The sequence below is a fragment of the Papio anubis genome, chromosome 3 (genome assembly GCF_008728515.1).
Source record: "Papio anubis isolate 15944 chromosome 3, Panubis1.0, whole genome shotgun sequence".
NCBI classification, from domain to species: Eukaryota; Metazoa; Chordata; class Mammalia; order Primates; family Cercopithecidae; genus Papio; species Papio anubis.
In genome coordinates, this window is record NC_044978.1 from 74,574,863 (window position 1) to 74,599,852 (window position 24,990).

General features: G+C 36.5%; 1 long non-coding RNA gene across 1 annotated transcript in view; it reads right to left on the reverse strand.

Moving 5' to 3' along the window:
• Positions 1–5,889: 5,889 nt before the first annotated feature.
• Positions 5,890–24,990, reverse strand: part of LOC108586067 — a 30,124-nt gene continuing 11,023 nt past the window's right edge. Inside the window, exon 3 of the long non-coding RNA XR_001902770.3 lies at positions 5,890–7,410. This is a non-coding gene — a long non-coding RNA (uncharacterized LOC108586067). The remainder of the gene's footprint in view (positions 7,411–24,990) is intronic.

A 24,990-nucleotide genomic window follows, 5' to 3' on the forward strand; every position in this document is an offset into this window, starting at 1 on the left:
GACATCTTGTATAAATACTATTGTTTTTATGGTTTGTTCATCTGTTGTTTTCCAGCATTGTACAGCTAGAATTCAACTCTTGGATAACATTTTTTTAAATTATGGTGGCTCAAATTTATCCAAATAGTAAGGACATTCTGATGTCATACAAGTTTGGCATATTATTTAAAGTATATTACCCTGACAGTATTGTATAATTCAGTGTTGATGTGATTATCTTAATATTCATATGAAGAATGACTCATCAGATACTGATATCTGATAATGGTTTTAGATAATCTGAATGTAAGCATTGTGCTGGATAATATAAATTTGCTCTAAGTTTACAAACTAAGGCTATACTCTTTATTTGTTAAATCCTCAAAAGTATGCTGGTCTTTGTGTGTGTGTGTGTTACATAACAATTGTAAAAACAGTTCCTCATTGAATAATATTGCTTGAATTCTTATTTCAGCCTTTTGCCATGTCCACAGGAAGCAATTGTTTCATTGTACAGAATACAGCTTTATTGAATCATTGTAATTACATTGAAGCTTGGAAATCAACATAATCCAAATACTTATTGCAAATATTTTATTTGCTGATTTAAAAATATTCCTATATATACACATACAACTCTACCAATTATCATATATTTAGAACATATGCAATTGTGTACACTGATGATTTTTTTTTTTTTTTGAGATGGAGTCTCACTCTGTCACCCAGGCTGAAGTGCACTGGTGCGATCTCGGCTCACTGCAAGCTCCGCCTCCCCGGTTCATGCCATTCCCCTGCCTCAGCCTCCCTAGTAGCTGGGACGACAGGCGTCCAACACGCCCAGCTAATTTTTTGTATTTTAGTAGGGATGCGGTTTCACCGTGTTAGCCAGGATGGTCTAGATCTCCTGACCTCGTGATCCGCCCACCTCAGCCATACCCTGATGGTTTTAATCAACATGTTTTATGAGATTTTTCTTAAAGACTGGAAGAACACCAGAAACTGTTAACAGTAATCTCCTCTGTGGAAGTGTGATTGGATGTGTGATCTTGGAAAAATTCATTCATTTTATACTTCATATGAAAAATTTGTGAATCATGGGATGTTGGGTTGTGTTTGCCTTATTTAGAATAACATTTTTTTTTTTTTTTTTTTTTTTTTTTTTTTTTTTTTTTTTTTGAGACGGAGTCTTGCTCTGTCACCCAGGCTGGAGTGCTGTGGCCGGATCTCAGCTCACTGCAAGCTCCGCCTCCCGGGTTCCCGCCATTCTCCTGCCTCAGCCTCCAGAGTAGCTGGGACTACAGGCGCCCGCCACCTCGCCCGGCTAGTTTTTTTGTATTTTTTAGTAGAGACGGGGTTTCACCGTGTTCGCCAGGATGGTCTCGATCTCCTGACCTCGTGATCCGCCCGTCTCGGCCTCCCAAAGTGCTGGGATTACAGGCTTGAGCCACCGCGCCCGGCCCTAGAATAACATTTAAGTAAAAGTTCCTAAAGAAAGGATTGTTGGGTTTTTAAAGTTGTATGTTTCTTCAAACAACTTTATAACAAAGTATAAGTTTCCAAATTAATTTCTAAAAAGGTCGAATTGGTTTACATTGTCCTCGGCAATATAAAGTTGCATTTCAGCATTTCCAAAAAAAGAGATAGGAATAAATATTTGTGGGATATATTTTTGGTTATTGCTCTTATAGCCATTTTTCATGTTTGTTCATCCATTTATTGATCTGTCTTAGTTCATTTGAGCTGCTATAACAAAATACCCTCATTGTGATTTTTTGGGTTATGATTTCTTTCTAATTTGGTCTTAAGGTCTCTCTCTGGAGAGTGGCCATAAGCCAGATTATCTACCCTCTAAGAGAGCACTGACCAAGTAGAGAGTTACAGTTGGTGGGTCTGTTAGGTAAGACACAATAAGGGAGTGAAACCAAAATGCATATAATGGAAGAAATTTATCATTCTCAAGTCTAAGAGAGGTTAGGGGTACAAATAGGGGCTGGTGGGAAATCTGGAGCTGAAAGAAACTTAACCATCAGGTGAACAAAGGGAGATAGAGAGAAAGAGAAAGGAAAAAGAGAGAGAGAGAACCTATAGGGCTATGCCTTTATTAAAGTTCTTATACATTATGTCATAGGTTTTCTAATGGGGTTATGGATTGGCTAGTTTAAGGAAAACACATTCTAGGAGAATTTGTTTGCATGACTCTGGTGTTGACCATTAGGTTTTACCATTGTCAGCAGCTGTGGAATATGTTGGGTTTTGGATCAGTGAGATGAGAAATTGAGAATGGCATATCTTTTTTTTTTTTTGAGACAGAGTCTTGCTCTGTCACCCCGGCTGGAGTGCAGTGGTGCGATCTCAGCTCACTGCAACCTCCACCTCCTGGGTTCAAGCGATTCTCCTGCCTCAGCCTCCCGAGTAGCTGGGACTACAGGCGCACACCACCACACCTGGCTAATTTTTTGTACTTTTTGTAGAGACGGGGTTTCACAATCTTAGGCAGGATGTCTTAATCTCCTGACCTCATGATCTGCCTGCCTCAGCCTCCCAAAGTGCTGGAATTATAGGCGTGAGCCACCGTGCTTGGCCCAGGAAGGCATATCTTAAACAACCACATCGGGAGGGTAAGTTTTAACTAGGTCAAAGGTGATGTAGTACAACTAAGTTTCAAACAACTTATGTCGGGTCTATAAATTGATGCCAAGTCAGCAACTATATTAAACAGATTTATGACAACAATAAACTAGGAGGCTTACAAACAACAAATATTTATTTCTCACAGTTCTGGTGGCTGGGAAGTCCAAGATCATGGTACCTGCAGATTTGTGTCTGATAAGGGCTCAATTCCTGGTTCATAGATGGTGCCTTCTCTCTGCACCCTCCAATGGTAGAAGGGGCAAGGCAGCTCACTATGTTCTCTTTCAGGAGGGCAATAATCCAATTTATTAGGGCTCTGCTCTAACGATACAACTGCAACACAATGACTTCGCCTCTTAATACCAACACATTAGTGAGTAGGTTTCAACATATGAATCTTGGGTAGCCACAGACATCAGTCTTCAGAACAAGGTTGAACCTGCAATGAGCCATAATAGCACCACTGTGCGCCAGCCTGGAAAACAGAGTGAGACCCTATCTCAAAACAAACAAACAACACATTACATTTTAAAAATTTATTTATTAGTTTAACAAATTTCAAGTGTCAGCTATATGTCAGATACTTGTAATCGTTATGGAGAAAAAACATAAATAATCCTTATTTTATTCACCTCTTCACAATCCCAAAAGAAAATACTGTTATCCCCAGGTTTGCCCAAAGGAAAAAAAAATAAGAGACTCAGGCATATTAAGAATTTATTTTAAATCACCTAGCAATTGAGAGATCTAGGATTCAAATCCAAAATTTTTTGTCAAACACCAAAACCAATGTTCTTTCTAGTCTACCTGTCAAACATGGAGTTTTACTACTCTAGAAGTTTAAATTAATTTTGCTGATTTTATAAACAAAGTTAAAGTCTTATTTTTGCTTTAGTTTTTTGATATCATGAAGTTAAAAATATTTTCCTGTTTGCTTACTTATTATATTTCTTCATGAGACTACTGTCTGCTCATGTACTTTAGTAATTTGTTGCTATTGTGATTTTGATAACTTTCATACTAACTTGTATAATATATAGATCAAGATATAGACATAATGTTGTGTTTTTATAATGTTTGATTAAAGTAAAGGTACTTTTTTATTGTTTTACATGTTGGTTATAAGAGTTAAAATTCAGAATAATTTAACATATTAGGCTGGGTGTGGCGGATCATACCTGTAATCCTGGCACTTTGGGAGGCTGAGACAGGAGCATTGCTTGAGTCCAGAGGTTTGAGATCAACCCAAGCATGATTTATATATACGTACGTATTTTTTTAATTAGCTGGGCATGGTGGTGCATGCCTGTAGTCCTAGCTACTCAGGGGACTGAGAAGGGAGGATCATTTGAGCCCAGGAGGTTGAGGCTACAGTGAACTATAATCATGCCACTACACTCCAGCCTGGATGGCAGAGTGAGACCCTGTCTGAAAAAAATTAACACATTACATTTTTCTTTATATTCATTGATGTGAACAAATAGAGGGCATAAAAAATAAGAAAAGTGACAAACTTTTCATATTTGACTGTGTAACTATATTTATCAATTCATATAATGAATTATAGGACCTACTAATGGAGAAATATTTATCAGTAATTGTTTGAAATGCAAACTAGTTTGTTATTATAGAACATTTTAATTTGAAATAAATGTTTTGCATGGGATATTTTAGCCTTTCTAATTCCAATATTCAGAAACCATAATCCTTGCCCATATTTTTCTGTTAATATTTTGCTTTTATTATCACTAGTTGAATGTACAGTTTCCCTAATAAATGTTGTTATGTGACTCTGGACTTCTTTTATCATTATCAGTTAGTTTTATCACGAGAATTTAGTCAATGGAGCTGTATTTACTTTTCTCAATGAGTCATGTTTCCTTTATATACTTATTAACATGTTTTATACCATCGCTTTCATCCTCATTCATGTCTCTTGTTAATTGCCTGAAGGTCTTTTAATGATGAATAGAAACCTGTCATTGAAAAAAAATTTCCAGAAATTAGCTTAACATTAGTTTCCAATCTACATAAAGGATATTAAGTACAAATGAACAAAATCTTATGTAATGCTGCATTAATGATGAAAAAGAATGTTAATGACTTCTGACATGATGACATAGATATGGTAATTTAAAGGCTAATTTTTTTCTATTATTGCTATGGCTACTAGCTGCTATTTACTGAGTCCTTAGTGCTATACAGTGATGAGTACTTTACCTTGATTTTGTCATTTAGAGTTCACAACTCTCTTATGTAGATACAATTATTAAAAAGGGAATTTTTACAGATTATGAAAGGGTTGGCCAGGCATGGTAGCTCACACCTGTAATCCCAACATTTTGGGAGGCCGAGGCGGGTAGATCACTTGAGTTCAGGAGTTCAGGACCAACCTGGGCAACAATGAAATCTCATCACTTCCAAAAACACAAAAAATTAGCCCAATATGGTAGTATGTGCCTGTGCTGCTAGCTACGTAGGAGGCTAGGTGAGAGGATCGCTTGAGTTGGAGGTTACAGTGAGCCAGGATCAGTCACTGCACCCCAGCCTGAGTGACAGGGTGAAACCCCAGCTCACAAAAAAAGGGGAGAGGGCGGTTAACTATTCGATGCAGGTCATATAGCTAGTGAGTAGATACAGTCTGAATTTGAACTCAGTTCCACATTTATCTGAGCACAAAATGTTTATTTTAAAAATATCCCTTTACAACTGTTGGAACAGTTGTACTCCCTAGAACACAGTCTAAAAGTGTCACCTTAGGTGTTTCAGACTTAATCAGACTTGAGTTTGAGTCATTCAGATAAGGCTCGTGAGACAAATATAAAGAAATTAAAATGCCATTTTTAATAGTTTATACTGATAAGTATAAATGCTAAAAGATTCCGACACTTCAAGTCCTCCAACCAGTGCACTCTCTCCCTGTAAGCAAATTATAGAAAAAGTAACAGGCCGGGCGCGGTGGCTCAAGCCTGTAATCCCAGCACTTTGGCAGGCCGAGACGGGCGGATCACAAGGTCAGGAGATCGAGACCAGCCTGGCTAATACGGTGAAACCCCGTCTCTACTAAAAAAATACAAAAAACTAGCCAGGTGAGGTGGCGGGCGCCTGTAATCCCAGCTACTCGGGAGGCTAAGGCAGGAGAATGGCGTAGACCCGGGAGGCGGAGCTTGCAGTGAGCTGAGATCCGGCCACTGCACTCCAGCCTGGGCGACAGAGCGAGACTCCGCCTCAAAAAAAAAAAAAAAAAAAAGAAAAAGTAACATTATGAACAGGGAATTTCTCCATGCTGAAAGAAGAATCACAACAGGAATATTGATTATTTGAGATAAATGTTTAAAAGCATCAGAACATACATTTTTTCCCACAAAAAGACAAATATCAGGCACCAGACTGGACAGCTCAAGTGCTTGGCACAGGAATTCCTTCTGCTTGGAGAGTTCTTGGAGGTGAATGGCTAAGGTCTGACTCTGACCATTTCTCTATAATTCTGTCACTTATAACCAAATTTCCTTTTATTAATACTCTGTTTATTTAAACTTGTTAAACTTTTAACATATTTTAAAGAGCATAAGACAATTTTTCTTTTTATTATTTTGTATATTTCCATTTTATGTCTATTTCCACCTCAGGGTGAGGTAGTAGCCTGAGATGGGCCACATGGCTAACCCAACTATCAGATGCTACCTACCGCATAAGAAGTTTTCATAAGTTCTGTGTGTTATAATGAATAAAAAAGTGAATTAATGGGCTTCTTGTTTTAATGCCCTGAAAATTCCTTCTTTTTTTAAATATTGAGGAAAAATCAAATGTAAATGTATTATTTATAAAATTCTTTCTCTGTAACATTTCTTATCAATGTTACTCAAGATCTGCCTACTACTTTCTTTGTGTAGGATAATTTTATTTTGGTTTTGCTCCTTGAATAATAGAATAATTATTTGTTTTAGTATGGAGAGGTCTCTGATTTCAATAAGACAATGTTTAAGCTATATTTTTTGGCTTTATCTCCTAGTCAAAGTAAAGCTTTTGGCTTTATCTTTTGGTCAGAGCTATAATACAGAACTTACAATTGCCAAACTTTGGCAGTGCAAAATCTCTTATTCATGTTTACCCACCCTGTCATAAATTTCAGTGCTTTAAAGTTCCTGGATTATTGTACTCATTCATTTTACAAATAGTCCTACTACCACCACCCGCCTCATCAATAGCTTTTACCATCATTTGCAACCAGAGAACATTATCAAGAGTAAGAAACACAGACCGTGAAAATATTTATTTGGCTTTGATGTTGATTTTGTTTCTTTTAACTAGGTAGATGGGAGTAAACCAAAGAAGTGGGCAGAAACACATATGCCTCTAAGATGGAAGGGACATATGTTTATACCCTAAAGTGAATTTTCTTAGTTTAGCGATGCTGATAACTCCTATACAGACACTTAGTTTTGTTGTTGGGGGAAAAAAAAAAGAAATTTATCAGGGAAAAGTCAGAACTGTGAGTTAGCAGGTTTTGACCTTTGCTGCCTGGAAGAGAAGAGAAGAGAATATAAAGATAATCAAAAGGGGAAGTAGGAGAGGCACTCAGAAAGAGAAGAGGGACACTAACACAATAAACTTGGCAATTTAGCTGATTTAGCTAAATTAATAGCTCTTGCACTATGGAAAATGCTTGACAGCTTTCAGAAGAGGTATGAAAAATCAGCTAGTCTTGGTTCTTACCAAGGCCTCTTTCTGCAAGTTAGTCCAGATCATTTATTCTAATTTTTCCTGGTATCTTGCCAACCAGTTTTCATTCATGCCCTGTAAAGAGAAGCAGAAAGGAAAGAAAAGAAGCACAGAGAAGAGAAAGAGATAGACTTGTGTTCCTACAATTGATTTCCTCCTTTTAAGGAGTCAGCAACATATAATTTCCTGGGATTTCCCTATTAATAGAACACATTCCTCATGAATGTCCTACAGTTTTAATGATATTTCCACCACTGCCACTGATCACCTGGGTTTCCTATTTCACTGGGCTTTTGAGCACCCACCCTCACCAAGTTTATTTGACTTGTTCTTCCTTTCATAGGAGTACCATTGCTATACCACATTCTCATTTGATCCCCTTTGGATGAAATGAAAGAAAGAGCTGGTTTGACTGGTAAGGTTACTAAAGCAGGACAGTAACAGTACTTTATAAATTTTGAAATGACTATGAAACTGTTTCTGCTTATTTCATTTTGGTTAACTTAATAACTTTCATATTTTATTATTCTAAAATTTGTTCATTATTATGCATATGCATGTATACAAAATAATGGACAAATTATAGAGCAGTAAAATATAAAACTGTGTATTTAATGTGTTTGCCTGGTTGGCTGTGAAATTACTTTCTTTATGATTTCCCCCCTCCACCATTACGTTTTCGACCTAATTAAGGTAAGGCCACTAAAATATTCAAGCTCATTATTCAACTGTTTTTAGCTTTACACATACTAATAATATTAACTCAGAAAACATAATCAAAACTAAGTAAACTTTTATGTCAATTATATTCTAAACTAAAAAAATTAAACTTGCTGCTAATATATAACTTGTTAGGAGGTGATATCATATTGAGATCCAGATTTTCTAATAGGAAAAGATTACATTAAGATACAGATTGAAGTAAAGGTTAAAACTTTTTAATCAAAATCTTTTTTTTTTTTTTTTTTTTTGAGACGGAGTCTCGCGCTGTGTCACCCAGGCTGGAGTGCAGTGGCGCGATCTCGGCTCACTGCAAGCTCCGCCTCCCAGGTTCAGGCCATTCTCCTGCCTCAGCCTCCGAGTAGCTGGGACTACAGGCGCCCGCCACCACGCCCGGCTAGTTTTTTTTTTGTATTTTTAGTAGAGACGGGGTTTCACCATGTTAGCCAGGATGGTCTCGATCTCCTGACCTCGTGATCCGCCCGCCTCGGCCTCCCAAAGTGCTGGGATTACAGGCTTGAGCCACCGCGCCCGGCCCTAATCAAAATCTTTAATATACTCACCCTCTCAATTTCTTCACACATCTTTTCAATAGTGCCATCTGGTGTTTTTAACTGAGTGGGCGGGAAATTTTGCTAGTAAAGATTTAGTGTTCCTTGATACAAACTATTGCTAAGTGTCCTTGAAGGTTTTGAGACCAGCTAGTATTTTGATTCAGAAATCACAATATAAATCTTAGAAGCCTTGGAAATAATGAAGCCCTGCAAATTAACACCAAATTTAACAACCACCTAAATATTTAATCAACATTCAAACTAAAATTTATGTAAAACAAAATGTTGAGAATTCTTAATATTAAATGATAAAAGCACAATCTTACTTTTCCTCAGGAGAGTGAGTTTGACATTATATGAAAGGCTAAATAAAGAAGTTAGATACCAATTGAAACAATTTGCTATGAAATCTGATAAAGTTGTTTTTTCCCTCTGACATAATTTTCTTCTTTTTCATTTATCCTGGTATCATATTTATCATTCTTTTAGCATGTGTTTTGTTAGGGAGAGGCAGGCACAGAAAGACTAAGAAATCATGCTTGAGTGACATTAGCAAGATGGTGAAATAGGAAGTGTCATTCTCCAACCCCCTCCTCTAGAAAGTTGAACAAGCAACTGTCCACAGACCAGAATATCATTTTTTTAAATCCCAATAGTTGAAAAGCTGGAGATATCCATGTGTTCCAAAGAACTAAACAAGAAGCAAATTATTAGGGTAAGTATAGGAATGCTTTAACCACACTATCCCTGCCCCACCCCCTGCAAGTTGGGACAGTGCCACACAGAGAAGATTCCCCAGGGTCCACAGTTTCTACAGAGGGAATAGAGAACTGGAGGTGGTCATCCAGCTTCCCTAGCATTCCAAGATGCTTCCTAGGAAGCCCACTCTGGTCTTACCTCAGGGAGAACACTGAGAGTAATAGCACAGCTATACTACCTAGGATCCATTAAAAACAAAGAAAGAAGACAGAGCTCTCAGTGACCAGTGTGCAGATTTTGGTGGTACCTCTATGTTCCTGCAAGCTGTGGTACCCATTGAGAGATACCAGTCAACTGCATAGGTCACCTGCAAAGCTGAGCTGGTTTCCTTCAGAAGCACAGTGGGAGGTTCAACCTGGCTTGATTTCCTAGACAACACACCAACCTTCAGAGCCCACCCCAATGACACAGCCAAGACAGGGAAACACTCAACTCCATGCATTTTGGAAATATGTAGAGACTAGACCTGCTTGACCCAGGAGGTCAAAGAGCAGCTCCACTCAGCAAAAACCCTGTCCCATGGTTGTTTCCAGACAGGGAGGCAGTCCTCAACCATGCATTTCTAAGGAGCATAGCCTTTGGTTCCACCCATCCCAGACAGCAACTCTTCCTAACCTCAGAACATAGACTATAACTCTTCCGAACCAAAGATTTTAAATAACAGAGTCACACAGTCAGGGAATATATTCTGTGACTGACATGACCAGAGGCCAGTGGCCAGACAGCAGAGCCTAGCCAACAGCTACACTTAATGTCGGAACAAAGGCAGCAACCTAACCAACTAAAGAACCCTCAGTAATCCCTGCCTAACTGAAGTCACTACCAGATGCCCCTTATAGAATCACAGTTGAGACTAAATAGTGAAGATCTCTCCCTGCCAAAGAACACCTATAAAGGCCAGAAAAGATAGCTGTCTCTTCAAATATGCAGACATAAACACAAAAAGACAAGAATCAGGGGATCATAGCTCTTCCCAAAGAAACAGATAAAGCTCCAAATAATGGACTCTAAAGAAATAGAGATCTATAAAATTACCGATAAAGAATTCAGAATAATCCTTTTAATGTTCAGTGAAATACAAGAATATATGGATAGAAAAATAAAATTTGGAAAATAATACCTGAATAATGCAAGAAGTTTGACGAAGAAATAAAAAACATTTAAGTAGAAATCCTAAAGATAAATACAATGACTGAACTGAAAAAATTAAGTAGAAGGCTTCAACATTAGACTGATCAAGCAGACAAAAAAGTCAGTTAGCTAGAAGATAGAACATTTAAACTTTTCCAGTCAGAAGAGAAAAAGAGGAATTTAAAAGAAGAAAGAAAGCTGACAGATATTGTGAGACACTATCAAGAGATCACATCTTCACAAAACAGCAGTTAAAGAAGGAGAGAAAAAAATAAAAAAAAGACTACAAAGAATATCATAAGAAATAATGACTGAAAACTTCCCTAATCTGGGAAAAGATGCCAGGTATAGGAAATTCAGATGTCTCCAATCGAATTCAACCCAAAGAAGAGTTCAACAAGACATATAATAATTAAACTATCAAAACCCAAGATGAAAAATTCTGGTCAAGGCCAGGCTCAAGCCTGTAATCCCAGCATCTCTTTAGAGGCCGAGACGCATGGATCACGAGGTCAGGAGATCGAGACCATCCCATAACAAGGGTGAAACCCCGCTCTACTAAAAAATACAAAACTAGCCGGGCGAAGTGGCGGGCTTGTGGTCCCAGCTACTCAGGAGGCTGAGGCAGGAGAATGGCGCAAACCCTGAGGGTGAGGCTTGTGGCGAGCTGAGATCCGCCACCGCATTCCAGCCTGGGCGACAGAGCCAGACCTGGGGGTCTCAAAAAAAAAAAAAAAAAAAAAAAAAAAGAAAAATTTCTGAGAGCAATAAGATATAAGAAACACATTGTATTCAAATAAGTCACAATATAACTACCAGCAGATTTTGGGCAAAAGACAGAAGGATAATATATTCAAAGTGCTGGTGGAAAAGACTTAACTAAGAATATTTTCCCAGCTAAACTGTCTTTCAGAAATGAAGGAAAAATAAAAGTTTCTCAGACAAAATTTAAGAGAGTTTATTACCACTTCAAGTATTACAAGAAGTGTCAAAGAGAGCACTTTAAGCTAAATAAAACATTACTAATTAATAACATAAAACACACAAAAGCATAAAAGTCAATGGCAGAGCCATATTCAGAATATTCCAGGACTTTAACGATTGTGTGTAACTCAATTTTATTACTAGTTTCAGGGTTAAAAGACAAAACTGTTAAGAACAACAATACCTGCAATAAATTGTAAAAAGGTGCACATTACAAAATGATGTAAATTCTGAAATCAAAAACATAAAACGAGGGGAAAATATAAGTATACAGTATTGTAAGCAATTCAAGTTATCAACTTGAAATAGACTGTTATAAGAGGTCTGAAATAAGCCTCATGTAACAGCTAAACAAAAATCTTCAACAGAAGCACAAAACAAATTTAAAGAAAGTATTCAAAGCATACTGTAATAAAAAACCATCAAACCCAAAAATAAGACAAGAGAGAGAAAAAAAGTATCCACAAAACTACCTAGAAAACAGTTAATGACATGGCAATAATAAGTCTTCATCAATCAATAATTAATTTGAATGTAAATGATTTAAATTCTTCAATAAAAAGACATAGAATGAGTGAATGGATTTAAAAATAAGACCCACTGCATGCTACCTACAAGAGTCATCAAGAGACTCATCATACTTTTAAGGACATATATAGACTGAAAGTGAAGAGACGACAAAAGATATTCTATGCAAATTGAAACAAAAAAAGAACAGAGGTAGCTATACTTACATCAGACAAAATAGACTTTAAGTCAAAAATGTTAGAAGAGCCAAATAACATTATATTATGACAAAGAAGTTGACTCATCCAAAGGGTATAACACTTGTAACTACATACGTGTGTGTATACATCTATATATACACATACTCAATATCCAACACCTAAATATATAAAACAAATAGTAATACATCTGAAGGGAGAGATAGATTACAATACAATAATACTAGAGGACTTTAATACCTCACTTTTAACAATGGACAAATCATTCAGTCAGCAAATGAAGAAGGAAGCATTGGATTTCAACAGCACTTGGACCAAAAACCCTAGTAGACATATACAGAACATTCCATCCAACAGCAAGAGAATACACATTCTTCTCAAACACATGTGGAACATTCTCTAGGACAGATTATATATTAGGTCACAAACAAGACTTAGCAAATGTAAGATTGAAATCATATCAAGTATCTTTTCCAACTACAATTGTATAAAACTAGAAATCTTTTTTTTTTTTTTTTTTTTTTGAGACAGAGTCTTGCTCTGTCGCCCAGGCTGGAGTGCAGTGCTGGAATCGTGGCTCACTGCAACCTCTGCCTCCCGGGTTCAAGCGATTCTCCCACCTCAGTTGCCCTAGTAGCTGGGATTACAGGCACCTGCCACCACACCCAGCTAATTTTTGTATCTTTAGTAGAGACAGGGTTTCACCACGTTGGCCAGGTTTGTCTTGAACTCCCGACTTCAGGTGATCCACCCGCCTTGGCCTCCCAAAGTGATGAGATTACAGGAGTGAGCCACCATGCCCGGACCAAAACTACAAATCAATAACACACACAAAAATTGGAAATTCACATATACGTGGAAATGAAATAACTCTCCTGAACAACTGATGGGTCAATGAATAAATTAATAGATACATTTAAAATATCTGGAGACAATTGAAAATGGAAACACAACATATCAAAACCTGTGGGGTACAACAAAAGCAGTTCTAAGAGTAAAGTTGTTTAATAAATGCCCAAATAAAAAATGAAAGATCCCAAATAAACAACTTAATGTTGCTGTTCAAGAAACTAGAAAAAGAGCAAACTAAGCCCAAAGATAGGAGAAGGAAAGGAAATAATAAAGATCAGAGCAGAAATAAATGAATCAAAGACAGAAAAACCTTATGAGATCAATGAAACTAAGAACTGATTTTCCGAAAAGATAAACAAAATGGACAAACCTTTAGCTAGAGTAATGAGAAAAAAATACAGAAGATTCAAGCAAAATCAGAAATGATTGAGAAGATATTGCAAATGATGCCATAGAAATACAAAGAATCATAAGATACTATTATTAACAATTATATGTCAACAAATTCAGGAAACTAAAAGAAATGAATAAATTCCTAGGCACATACAACCTAACAACATTGAATCATGATGAAATAGAAAATCTGAACAGACCAAAACGTAGTAAGGAGATTTAATCATAAGTTAAAACTCTCTTACCAAAAAAAGTCCAGGACCTTATAGCATCACTACGGAATTCTACCAAACATTTAATGAAGAAATAATACCAATCCTCTTTAAACTCTTCCAGAAATACCAACAAGGAATGAATACTTTTACACTCGTATCAGGAGGCTTACATTATCCTGCTATCACAGCCAGACAGGGATATTACAAGCAAAGAAAATTACAGGCTAATATCCTTGAAAAATTGAAAGGCTTTCCTCTAAGATCTGGAGGAAAACACGGATGCCCACTCTTGCCATTTCTTTATTTCTTTTCTTTCTTTTTTTTTTTTTTTTTGGAGACAGAGTCTCCCTCTGTCGCCCAGGCTGGAGTGCAGTGGCCGGATCTCAGCTCACTGCAAGCTCCGCTTCCCGGGTTTACACCATTCTCCTGCCTCAGCCTCCCGAGTAGCTGGGTCTACAGGTGCCGGCCACCATGCCCGGCTACTTTCTGTATTTTTTAGTAGAGACGGGGTTTCACTGTGTTAGCCAGGATGGTCTCGATCTCCTGACCTCGTGATCCGCCCGTCTCGGCCTCCCAAAGTGCTGGGATTACAGGCTTGAGCCACCGCGCCTGGCCTACTCTTGTCATTTCTATTCAACAGAATATTAGAAGTCTGCCAGAGCAATTAGGCAAGAGAAAGAAGCAAAAGGCATCCAAATAGGAATGGAAGAAGCGGAATTGTCACTTTTTGCTGACATAATTTTATATACAGAAAACACTAAAGATTTTACTACAAAACACTTACAAACTAATAGTACACCAATAAACAAATACAGTAAAGTTGAAAGATACAAAATCAACACATAAAAATCAATAGCATTTCTATACACTAACAATGAACTATCTGAAAAAAAAAATCAAGGGAATAATTCCATTTATACTAGTTGCAAAAAATAAAATACTTAAAATTTAACCAAGGTGGTTAAAGACTTCCACACTGAAAACTGTGATACTGAGGAAAGAAATTGAAGAGACACAAATAAATGGAAAGGTATCTCATGTTCATGAGTTGAATGAATTAATATTGTTAAAATGTCTATACTAACCAAAATGATCTATAGACTCAGTGCAATCCCTATCAAAATTCCAATGTCATTTTTCATGGAAATAGAACAAATGAGGCTAAAATTCATATGGTACAATAACAACAAAAAACATTCTAATAGCCAAGGCAATCATAAGCAAACAGAAAACACTGGTAGCATCATGCTACTTACTTTTAATCTATATTACAAATCAATAGTATATTAAGCAGTAAATAAAACAGCACGGTACTGGCATAAAATAGATATATTAACAGATAGAACAGCATAAAGGGCCCAGAAATGAACTATACATGTATGGTCAATTGATTTTCCACAAAAGTGTCAAGAATACACAGTGGGAAAAGGATAGTCCTTTCAATAAAGAGTACTGGGAGGCCGGGCGCGGTGGCTCAAGCCTGTAATCCCAGCACTTTGGGAGGCCGAGACGGGCGGATCACGAGGTCAGGAGATCGAGACCATCCTGGCTAACACGGTGAAACCCCGTCTCTACTAAAAATAAAAAAAAAAAAACTAGCCGGGTGAGGTGGCGGGCGCCTGTAGTCCCAGCTACTCGGGAGGCTGAGGCAGGAGAATGGCATAAACCTGGGAGACAGAGTTTGCAGTGAGCTGAGATCCAGCCACTGTACTCCAGCCTGGGTGACAGAGCGAGACTCCGTCTCAAAAAAAAAAAAAGAGTACTGGGAAAACTGGATATCTACATACAGAAGAATGAAATTGGAAGCTTATTTCATACCAAATACTAAAATAAACTCAAAATGAATTGAAGACTTAAATATAAGACCAGAAACTGTAAAACTACTAGAAGAAAACACAAGGGTAAAACTACACAACACTTTTCTGGACAATAATTTTTTTGAATTTGATCCCAACAGTTCAGGCAACAGAAGCCAAAATAGACAAATGGGATAACATTGAACTAAAAAGCTTCTTCACAGAAAAGGAAACAATGAAGAGTGTGAAGAGAATACCTATGATTTGGGAGAAAATATGTGCAAGCCATACATCTGTTAAGGGGTTAATATTTAAAATGTGTAAGGAACTCAGATAACTTAATTGCAACAAAACAAATAACCCAATTAAAAAATTGGCAAAGGACCCATGTAGGCATTTCTCAAAAGAAAACATACAAATGGCCAGCAGTTATATGAAAAAGAATGTTCAATATTGCTAATGATTAGGGAAATGCAAATTAGAAACACAATGAAATTTCACTTCTCACCTTTCAGAATGGCTAATATCAAAAAGGTGAAAGGTAACAAGTGTTGGAAAAGATTTGAAGAATAGTGAACCCTTTTACACTGTTGGTGGGAATGTACACTAGTATAACTATTATGTAAAACTAGTAAGTTCCAAAAAATATAATTACCATATGATCCAGCACTCTCACTTCCAGATATTTACCCAGAAGATTTGAAATTGGTTTGTCAAAGAGACATCTCCACTTCTACATTTATTGCAGTATTATTTACAATAGCCAAGAAATCTACATAGGTGTTAATCAATGGATAAATTGATAAAGAAAATATTGTATATAGACACAATGAAACACCTTACAAAAAGGAAAGCCCTGTCATTTGTGACAAAATTAATGGAATTGGAGAACATTATGCTAAGTGAAAAAGCCAGGCACAGGAAGACAAATACCACATATTCTCTCTTATAGCAGAATCTAAAGTGAACTCGTAGAAGCAGAGAGTAGAATGGTGATTTCAGAGGCTGGAGAAATGCAGAGGTGATAGTTAAAGGGTACAAAGTCTCAGGCAGACAAAAGGAATTAGGTTTTGTTGGAGATGTATTGCACAGTTTGGTGAATATCATTAATTATAGTGTATTATATATTTATTTCAAAATTGCTGACAGCAAATTTCAAATGTCCTCACCACAAAAAATTATAAGTATTTGAGGTGATTAATATGTTAATTAGCTTGATTTAGGTATTCTACATTGTTTTCATCAATCGTAACATGACTTTTTTTTCCTATTTCCAATAACCTATCTTACTATGACACAGAAGTTTTCAATTTCATTTTGAGAAATAGCATTCATAATTTTTCAACTTGATATCTGTACTCAGAAAGCCTGTTGGCTTTTGTTCGTTTTTTGTTTTGCGTGTTAACACACAACCCTCATTTACTAGAAAATAGTAAATAATGAAAGGAAAGGTAGATGTTGAAAACATGAAACCTGGAAAGCATGGAGCTCCAAAGCTGTTGACTAAGCTAGACTTATGGCTGCCATAAAGTATAAGTAACAGAAAGTCAGATGCGGGAATAGGGTATGGATGAGTTCAAGATTATAGTTTTAACTGAGGAATAAGGGAGCCCAGTTAGAATATTATTGGAAGTAAATTCATGGAAAGGGAAGTTGTTTTAAAGCATGGAGGACGGAAGTAAGTATGAGAATTAGAAAGGAATAAGCTTGTCAGAAGAGGAGGAGGACTGATTTTAGACCTTAGGGGCAAAGAAGAAAAACTGTGTTGGTGGTGTGATGTGCCTTGCTACCCAATCTGTGATCTATGGAATTGCAACATTAGCTTGACGTGAGAGCTCACTCTTAAAAATACAGAGTTTCAGGCCACACCACAGATCACCTGAACCCAGAGTCTGCATTTAACAATAACCCCATGTGAATTGTTGATTTGTGCGCATTAATATATGAAAAACATCATAAAGTGGAATCTTCTATCCACTATTTTGCTGCTTTTTAAAAAGAAATCTCTAAAAGGAGATTAATAGTAATGATTTCACAGAATATGGGGACAATTAAACTGTATGCTAATGGTATGGTATGTGATAAATGCTTCATAAATGTTTATATACTCCAGTTTGCTGAAAGTTTCCCTCCAGTAATTTTTGTTTGTAGTGAGAGAAAAAATAATAAAGGTAGGAAATGTTAACGAAATAAAGGGAAGGAATTTCAACAGAGGCAGATTTGATAATTAAGTTCCACACCTGAACTAAGAATAACCAGAAAACGTAATTTAACACAACAGACATAAGTGTGAAAGCATTTGAGGGCTAACGAAGACAATTTTGAACTGTGGAAATAAGATCTGTAAAGAAATGGAAGTAAATGGAGAAAAGAGAGCCTGGCAGTGAAGACAATTATCCTCGAAGGAATATGCAGATTACGGAAGAGGAAACTGACAGTGTGAGAAGATGAACAAAGAAAACAGCCTCAATAGACTAAGGGGACAAAAATTGACATGCACAGTCTGACAATGGGAAAATAGTGTGGATAAATTCACAAGTTTGGTAAAGTTAAGCCCCAGGAGTAAGGGTAAAGCAAAAGTAAATATGCTCTTTCCTTAAATCCAGCTTCTAATCATTTCAGTTCCAGAACTGCATTAAAGTGGTCTGAGATTGATTCTTCCTTCTTTATTAAAACAAAACAAACAAAAAAAAAAAACCCAACAAACAAACAAACAAACAAAAACACTATAAATCATTTCTGGAGTCAGTTAACAGCATCTTACAACTCATAATATTTCTATAATGTTTCCTATCTGGTATTACATATACAATAAGAAGGCAGAAGGCAAAGGTGTGTTCCAAACAAATATATACAACAAACACTAGGAAAATAAGCCACAGATAATCCAGTAATAAAGTTAGCATATGAATACTTGCCGAGAGCAGCTCCGTTGGGGAGACCCTAACCCAGTGGCGCTACAGGAATTAAAGACACACACACAGAAATATAGAGGTGTGAAGTGGGAAATCAGGGGTCTCACAGCCTTCAGAGCTGAGAGCCCCGAACACAGATTTACCCACATATTTATTAAAGCAAACCAGTCATTAGCATTGTTTCTATAGATATTAAATTAACTAAAAGTATCCCTTATGGGAAATGAAGGGATGGGCCAAATTAATGGAATAGGTTGGGCTAGTTAACTGCAGCAGGAACATGCCCTTAAGGCATAAATTGTTCATGCTATTGTTTGTGGCTTAAGAATGTCTTTAAGTGGTGTCCGCCCTGGGCGAGACAGGTATTCCTTGCCCTCATTCCCTTAAACCCACAACCTTCCAGCGTGGGCGTTAGGGCCATTACGAACATGTCACAGTGCTGCAGAGATTTTGTTTATGGCCAGTTTTGGGGCCAGTTTATGGCCAGATTTTGGGGGGCTTGCTCCCAACAAATACTTTATGATTAACATGTTCATGGATATATAGTATAAGGTGGCAATTTTGGCAAGGATAATTATAAAAGAAAGAGCTAAACAAAAATTCTAAATCCCAAAAATAGAGTAGCTAAAATTAAGAACTCAGTGGTTGGGTTAATAATAGATTAGATACAACTGAAAAGAAAGTCAAGGACTTATAATACAGATTAAAAAAAAACACTGAAAATGAAGCAGAGAGCTCCAAAAGTTTGGGAAATAGAGAAAAGAAGGTAAGATAAATATGGGATACACTGAGAATTCTAACATATGCCTACCTGGAGTTCCAAAAGAAGCAGAGATTCCAGATAGAAACAATGTTTGCAGAGATGAAAATTGCCAGTAACACCCTGCCATTCAACATCTATTAGAAATTATAAATACACAATGAGGAAATAACAGCTTTCTTTTAAAAGATAAAAGGTGGAAAAAAGAAATAAAATAATCATTATTTGCGAACACCATGATGGAAAGGTTAGAACATCTACAATTAGGTACATATAAATTGTTAAATTAATAAGCAGTTTGGCAAGATTAAAGATTTCTAGATACAATGGGAATGGGTGTATGAAAATCAACTTTCTACATTCCAAAAACAAACAATGATTTTTAAAATTAGCAATATTATTTAAAAAATTAGGTACCTAAGAACAAATTGAAAACAATGTGTGTGAAAATACTTCCAAAATAATAAAATGTTCTTCAGATAAATTTTTTTAAATTAATTTAATTGAAGTATATACTCTTTTCACAACCTGGAAGACGCAAAATTTGAAGTCAGCAATTCTCTCTAAATTAACCTAGAAATTTCATGCAATCTTAAAAATTCCAATAAGTTTTTAAAAAATTGGCGTATGATTATAAAGTTTTTATGGAAGTCGGCCGGGCGCGGTGGCTCAAGCCTGTAATCCCAGCACTTTGGGAGGCCGAGACGGGCGGATCACGAGGTCAGGAGATCGAGACCATCCTGGCTAACACGGTGAAACCCTGTCTCTACTAAAAAAAAAATACAAGAAAATTAGCCGGGCGAGGTGGCAGGCGCCTGTAGTCTCAGCTACTCAGGAGGCTGAGGCAGGAGAATGGCTGAACCCGGGGGGGCGGAGCTTGCAGTGAGCCGAGATCGCGCCACTGCACTCCAGCCTGGGGCACAGAGCAAGACTCCGTCTCAAAAAAAAAAAAAAAAAAAAAAAAAAAAAAAAAAGTTTTTATGGAAGTCAAAAATTCTGACAATAAAAATCTTCTAAAAGAACATGGTGAAATAACTTAATCTAATGAATACAACTATTATTTGTAAAGGTATATAATTAATACAATAGAATACTGGTAAAAGAACAAACAAAAGAACACTGGAATATAATTAAAAATCTAGAAGTTAATCCAATTATAGGTACACACTTCATTCATATCAAAGGTAGCACTGAAGACAGTGGTGCTGAAATATTTCAAATTTTCCTGCTACTTCACACCATATATAAAAGTCTGTTGCAGTGTATTGTAGATCTAAATGTGAAAGGGAAAATAACAATGCCTTAAAATATCAAAAAAATCATAATATTAAAAGTTGATTAACCTTATTAGTATTCAGGAAAATTTAAAAAAAAAAAAACAAAACACGATTAGATATGACTAAACACCCACCGAACTGGCTACAATTAAAAGACTAATGATACCTAATGGTGGTGTGGATATTAAGAAACAGGAATGTTTATACACTACTGGTGGTATTGTAAATACCACTTTGGTGTGTACAGCTAAAGTATACAGCCACTTTGGAAAACTGAGTATCAGTATCTATTAAGGCTGTATGCTTATTCTATAAACCCACTATTCCACTTACAGATATATATTAAAAATATATACATGCACATATGCACCAAATTACATATGTAAAATTTACTTATATATCAGTCTTTCTTGCATAAACAAAAACCGGAAACAATCCAAAAGTCCATCAATAGAAAAACATAAAAATAAGTCATGTTGTATTCATATGATGGTAACAGAATTTAAGATTTAAAAAAATAGATGGATCTCGTGGATATACTATGAAGTAGAAAAGCTAGATATAAAAGGAAAAAGATGGATACAAAAGAAAGCATAGTATATGACTTTATAAAATATTCCAAAACAAGAAAATAAAACTATGGTGTTCAAAGTCTGCACATTCGATACTTTTCGTGGGGAAGGTAGAGGTGATCATTGCAAAGGGTCTAATGGGGGTTTTCAGTGTTTTTGAAATATTCTGCTTCTCGCTCAGGGTGATGGCTACAAATATGTACTCTTTGTGGTAATTTATACACATATATATACAAATATATATATGTAGTTTTGTGCAATTTTGTATGTGTATCATATTTTACTTAAAATATCAAAAGTAAAAAAAAAGAAGAAATCAAATTGATTCCAAAGGAATTTATGCCAAGTTTTGTAAATTATGGTAAAATGAAATGGGAAATAGTAGTAAAATAAATATGGATGGGATATAAAGAAATAAAATTTCCATTATTTGCAATTGTTATGATTTTCTACATAGAAACCTAAAATAATATATGGGAATATTACTAGAGATGAGAACATTCAACAAAGTTGCTAACAAAATTAAAATTCTGTTTAAATCTTTTCTGTGTGACTCTAATGACATGTTACATTATGCCTACTAGGTAACAAGTTTATAATGCATTCTTCTTAATATCAGGGTCTTGACTTCTGCATTTGTTTTTGGTTTTGTTTTGTTTTGACTGATTTATCTCAGCTGACATCAGTGTAGAATACATAATATGCACTCAAATATATATTGAAGGAATAGATAAACCATATTATCAAAGCAAATTATACTTTTTCTCATTTTCATACCAGGATAATATGTATATAGCCACAAATGGTCATATCAAGTTACTAAAGATCTCAGATAGATTGTTAGGACATAACACTGATTTTTACTATTTGAGACTGAAGGCCCCTTCACTAAGGGCCCATTTTCACTCAATTCTGAATCTCACTTAATAGAATCTTGATAATTTTGAAGTATCTTGAATAGACTGGCATCCAAGTTGAGGTCTTACTCCCAACTATTTCCTTGGCAGGGTGAAACAAAGTATAGTAAGAGCCAACAGTGGAGTACAGTGGTGCACTCTACATTGTGCAGAACTTGCATTAAGATTGATAGAACACTTCTGAAATGATTTTCTCTTCTATCTACTATATTGTTTGTCTGCAACATTATTCCCATAACATCCAGACATCTTTATGAGGTATCGATTGTATTTGTTTAGCCTCCCTGGGCATACCAAATTTGCAGATAACTCAGTTGCCTTTATGCAAATTCTAGGTAGCTAGTTATTTTTACTAGGTAAGGAATCATTTCTTGTTTTCTGCAGTAACCACTCAGTTATAATGATATTCTCAAGCCCTCTCTTTCCTTCTATTATTACATATAGCCAAAAGGACTCTGACTATAGAAGCAAGGGTAAGAAACCCAACATGGTAGATCAGAAGAATCTACTTTCCCCTACACAAAAATATTTATTTTACTTTCTAGCTCTTACAGTATTTGGAAAGTTTTATTTCACAAAAGAAAGGGCTGGTATAATCTCATTTCCACTGATCACAGGTCAATACATTTTATTACAACAATAAATCTGAAAGTGATCTCTTTTGGTCTATCTTCATCGACAGAACACAGAGGACTGATTGTGTAGCAAATGACATGGCATCTCTTGTTGTAAACTGATCATTTGACTCCTGTCTTTTGCCAGTTAGCTACAATAAAAACAAATTGACTTTAAAGGCTGGAAACAGCAGAGCCAATGATTTAATTCTTCTTATTAATGATATAATAGCATGTGCTTGTGTTAGACAGTTCCATATAAATCTTCATGCTTCATTTGTTCACTCTCAGGCAAATCTGCTGAATCAAGTAAGACTCTAGAAAACGCCCTGCATTGTGAAAGTCAGGGATAGTCTTTTCAGGTTTGGAAGGAAGGAAGCATGGAATCAGGAGCTCAGATGTAGGATCAAGATCTAATTCGAGTTGTTGATTTGGCTAGAAGGATACAATTAAGAGTTTAAAAGCAAACCAGAGAAAAAAATTGCAGCACTTGTATGCCTAGAAAGCTCCCCAAAGCAACCATAACATGTACAAAAGCCAGGCACGGTGGCTCACACCTGTAATCCCAGCCCTTTGGGAGGCTGAGGTGGGCGGATCACAAGGTCAGGAGATCGAAACCATCCTGGCTAACACGGTGAAACCTGCTCTCTACCAAAAATACAAAAAATTAGCCGGGCGTGGTGGCGAGCGCCTGTAGTCCCAGCTACTCGGGAGGCTGAGCCAGGAGAATGGCGTGAACCCGGGAGGCGGAGCTTGCAGTGAGCCGAGATTGGGCCACTGCACTCCAGCCTGGGAGACAGAGTGAGGCTCCGTCTCAAAACAAAACAAAACAAAACAAAAAACATGTACAAAAGAGGTTTTGCTTCCTCGATATTTTATTGAACTCTCAATTGAAACCCAGAATAAACAACTGGGTTCCTGTTTTCACTTGAGTATTTCAAAGATGTTTAATCACTACAGGACAAAATCTAGAAATTACCATCATAGATAATAATTTTATATTTCTTTTCTGAAAACAAAGAATTATTCAATATAAATACCTAATGAAGACTAGAAAACACAGAGAATAAAATACAGATAATTGACCTCAAACCTCTGGATCTAAGATAATCATATTTTAGTATGTTTTCATTCCATGAGTGTTGGAATGAGGGATGGGGCATTTGTCTAGGAACAGCAAAGCTGACTTTTTAAACTCAGAGTCAATTTGGAGGAATTTGTGTGTATGTGCACGTGTGTGTGTGTTGGGGGGGGCAGTTACAGCTTATTCCTGTAATGAGTTAAAAAAAAAAAAAAAGTTATGACAATTTGACTTTTTTGAAGTTTTATCCAGAAGCATCTTTGGGAAACAACCTCTGAACTAACTTCTGGGTTCTCTAGTGTGGCGACCTGCAGCTGTGATTCTATCCAGTCCCTCTTCTCATTGACTGAACTACTGGTCTCCTTGACTTCTTGTTATGCCCAGACCGTTTGTTCCCCAAAGAAGACCACCAGAGTCCAGAGTCAAAGCCAAGCGGCAAGGATCTTTACTACAAGTTCGAACTTGGTCCCTCCATTCCATAGCATACAGGAGGGCCTCGAACAATGCGAGTGCTTGCTTTTTATAGCCCGATGTAAACAGGATATGTAAAGTTACAGGGAACAAGGTAATTCTCTCGGTTACAGCATTACAATTGGTTAACATTATACATTTAGCATTCCTTATCGGAGATCTCCCAGGTGATGTTTTTCTGAAGTTTGAAAGAAATATGGAGGAATGTGTTTGTGCTGGACTCAGGAAGTTGGGAGATATATGGGGGATGTGCCTCATTCCTTTCATTCTCCGTGCTCAAAATATTAATTAGAATACATCTCTTTATCAATACAATGTTAAGAGATTTCTTTTGTTTTCTAAGGGGTGTGTGCATATTAAATTTTTAACAGTGTATTTTGCCTTCATACCTGATGGGCAACTAGCTAATCTTTATTCATTTATTCACTCAGTAGAATTATTGATGTCTACGATGTGCTATTCTCTCTTCCAATTGCTAAAAATGAAGAAGTAAAACATACAGTTCTCTCTAATTCGTTCAAAACTTTACAAAAAAGACTTCTGGCTTTTAATATTCAGATAAGACTGAGACTGTGGCCTGGATTTACTTCTTTTCTTTTTCTGTCTTTCTTTCTTTCCATCACAGGAGTTATTAAGAAAGTACTTTACCTTGATGGAGGGGCAAAATGGTTCTTGGAAAGGTTTTGTCTCTTTTAAAGCAGCTCCAGAAACATTTCTTGTCTGGTTCTTAGAGCCAGTCAGGCAACTTTTGATATGCAAATGCAGGCCATTAGAAGCTGCTTCCAACTAAACATGTTGATTCCCACCATTGTCCTCTTGCCCTTGCCCCCACATATGCCTGGCAACATGCCTGCCCCCACATATCTCCAAGTATGTAGAATATCATGGTGCCCTGCATTTGCATATTAAAAGACTAGGG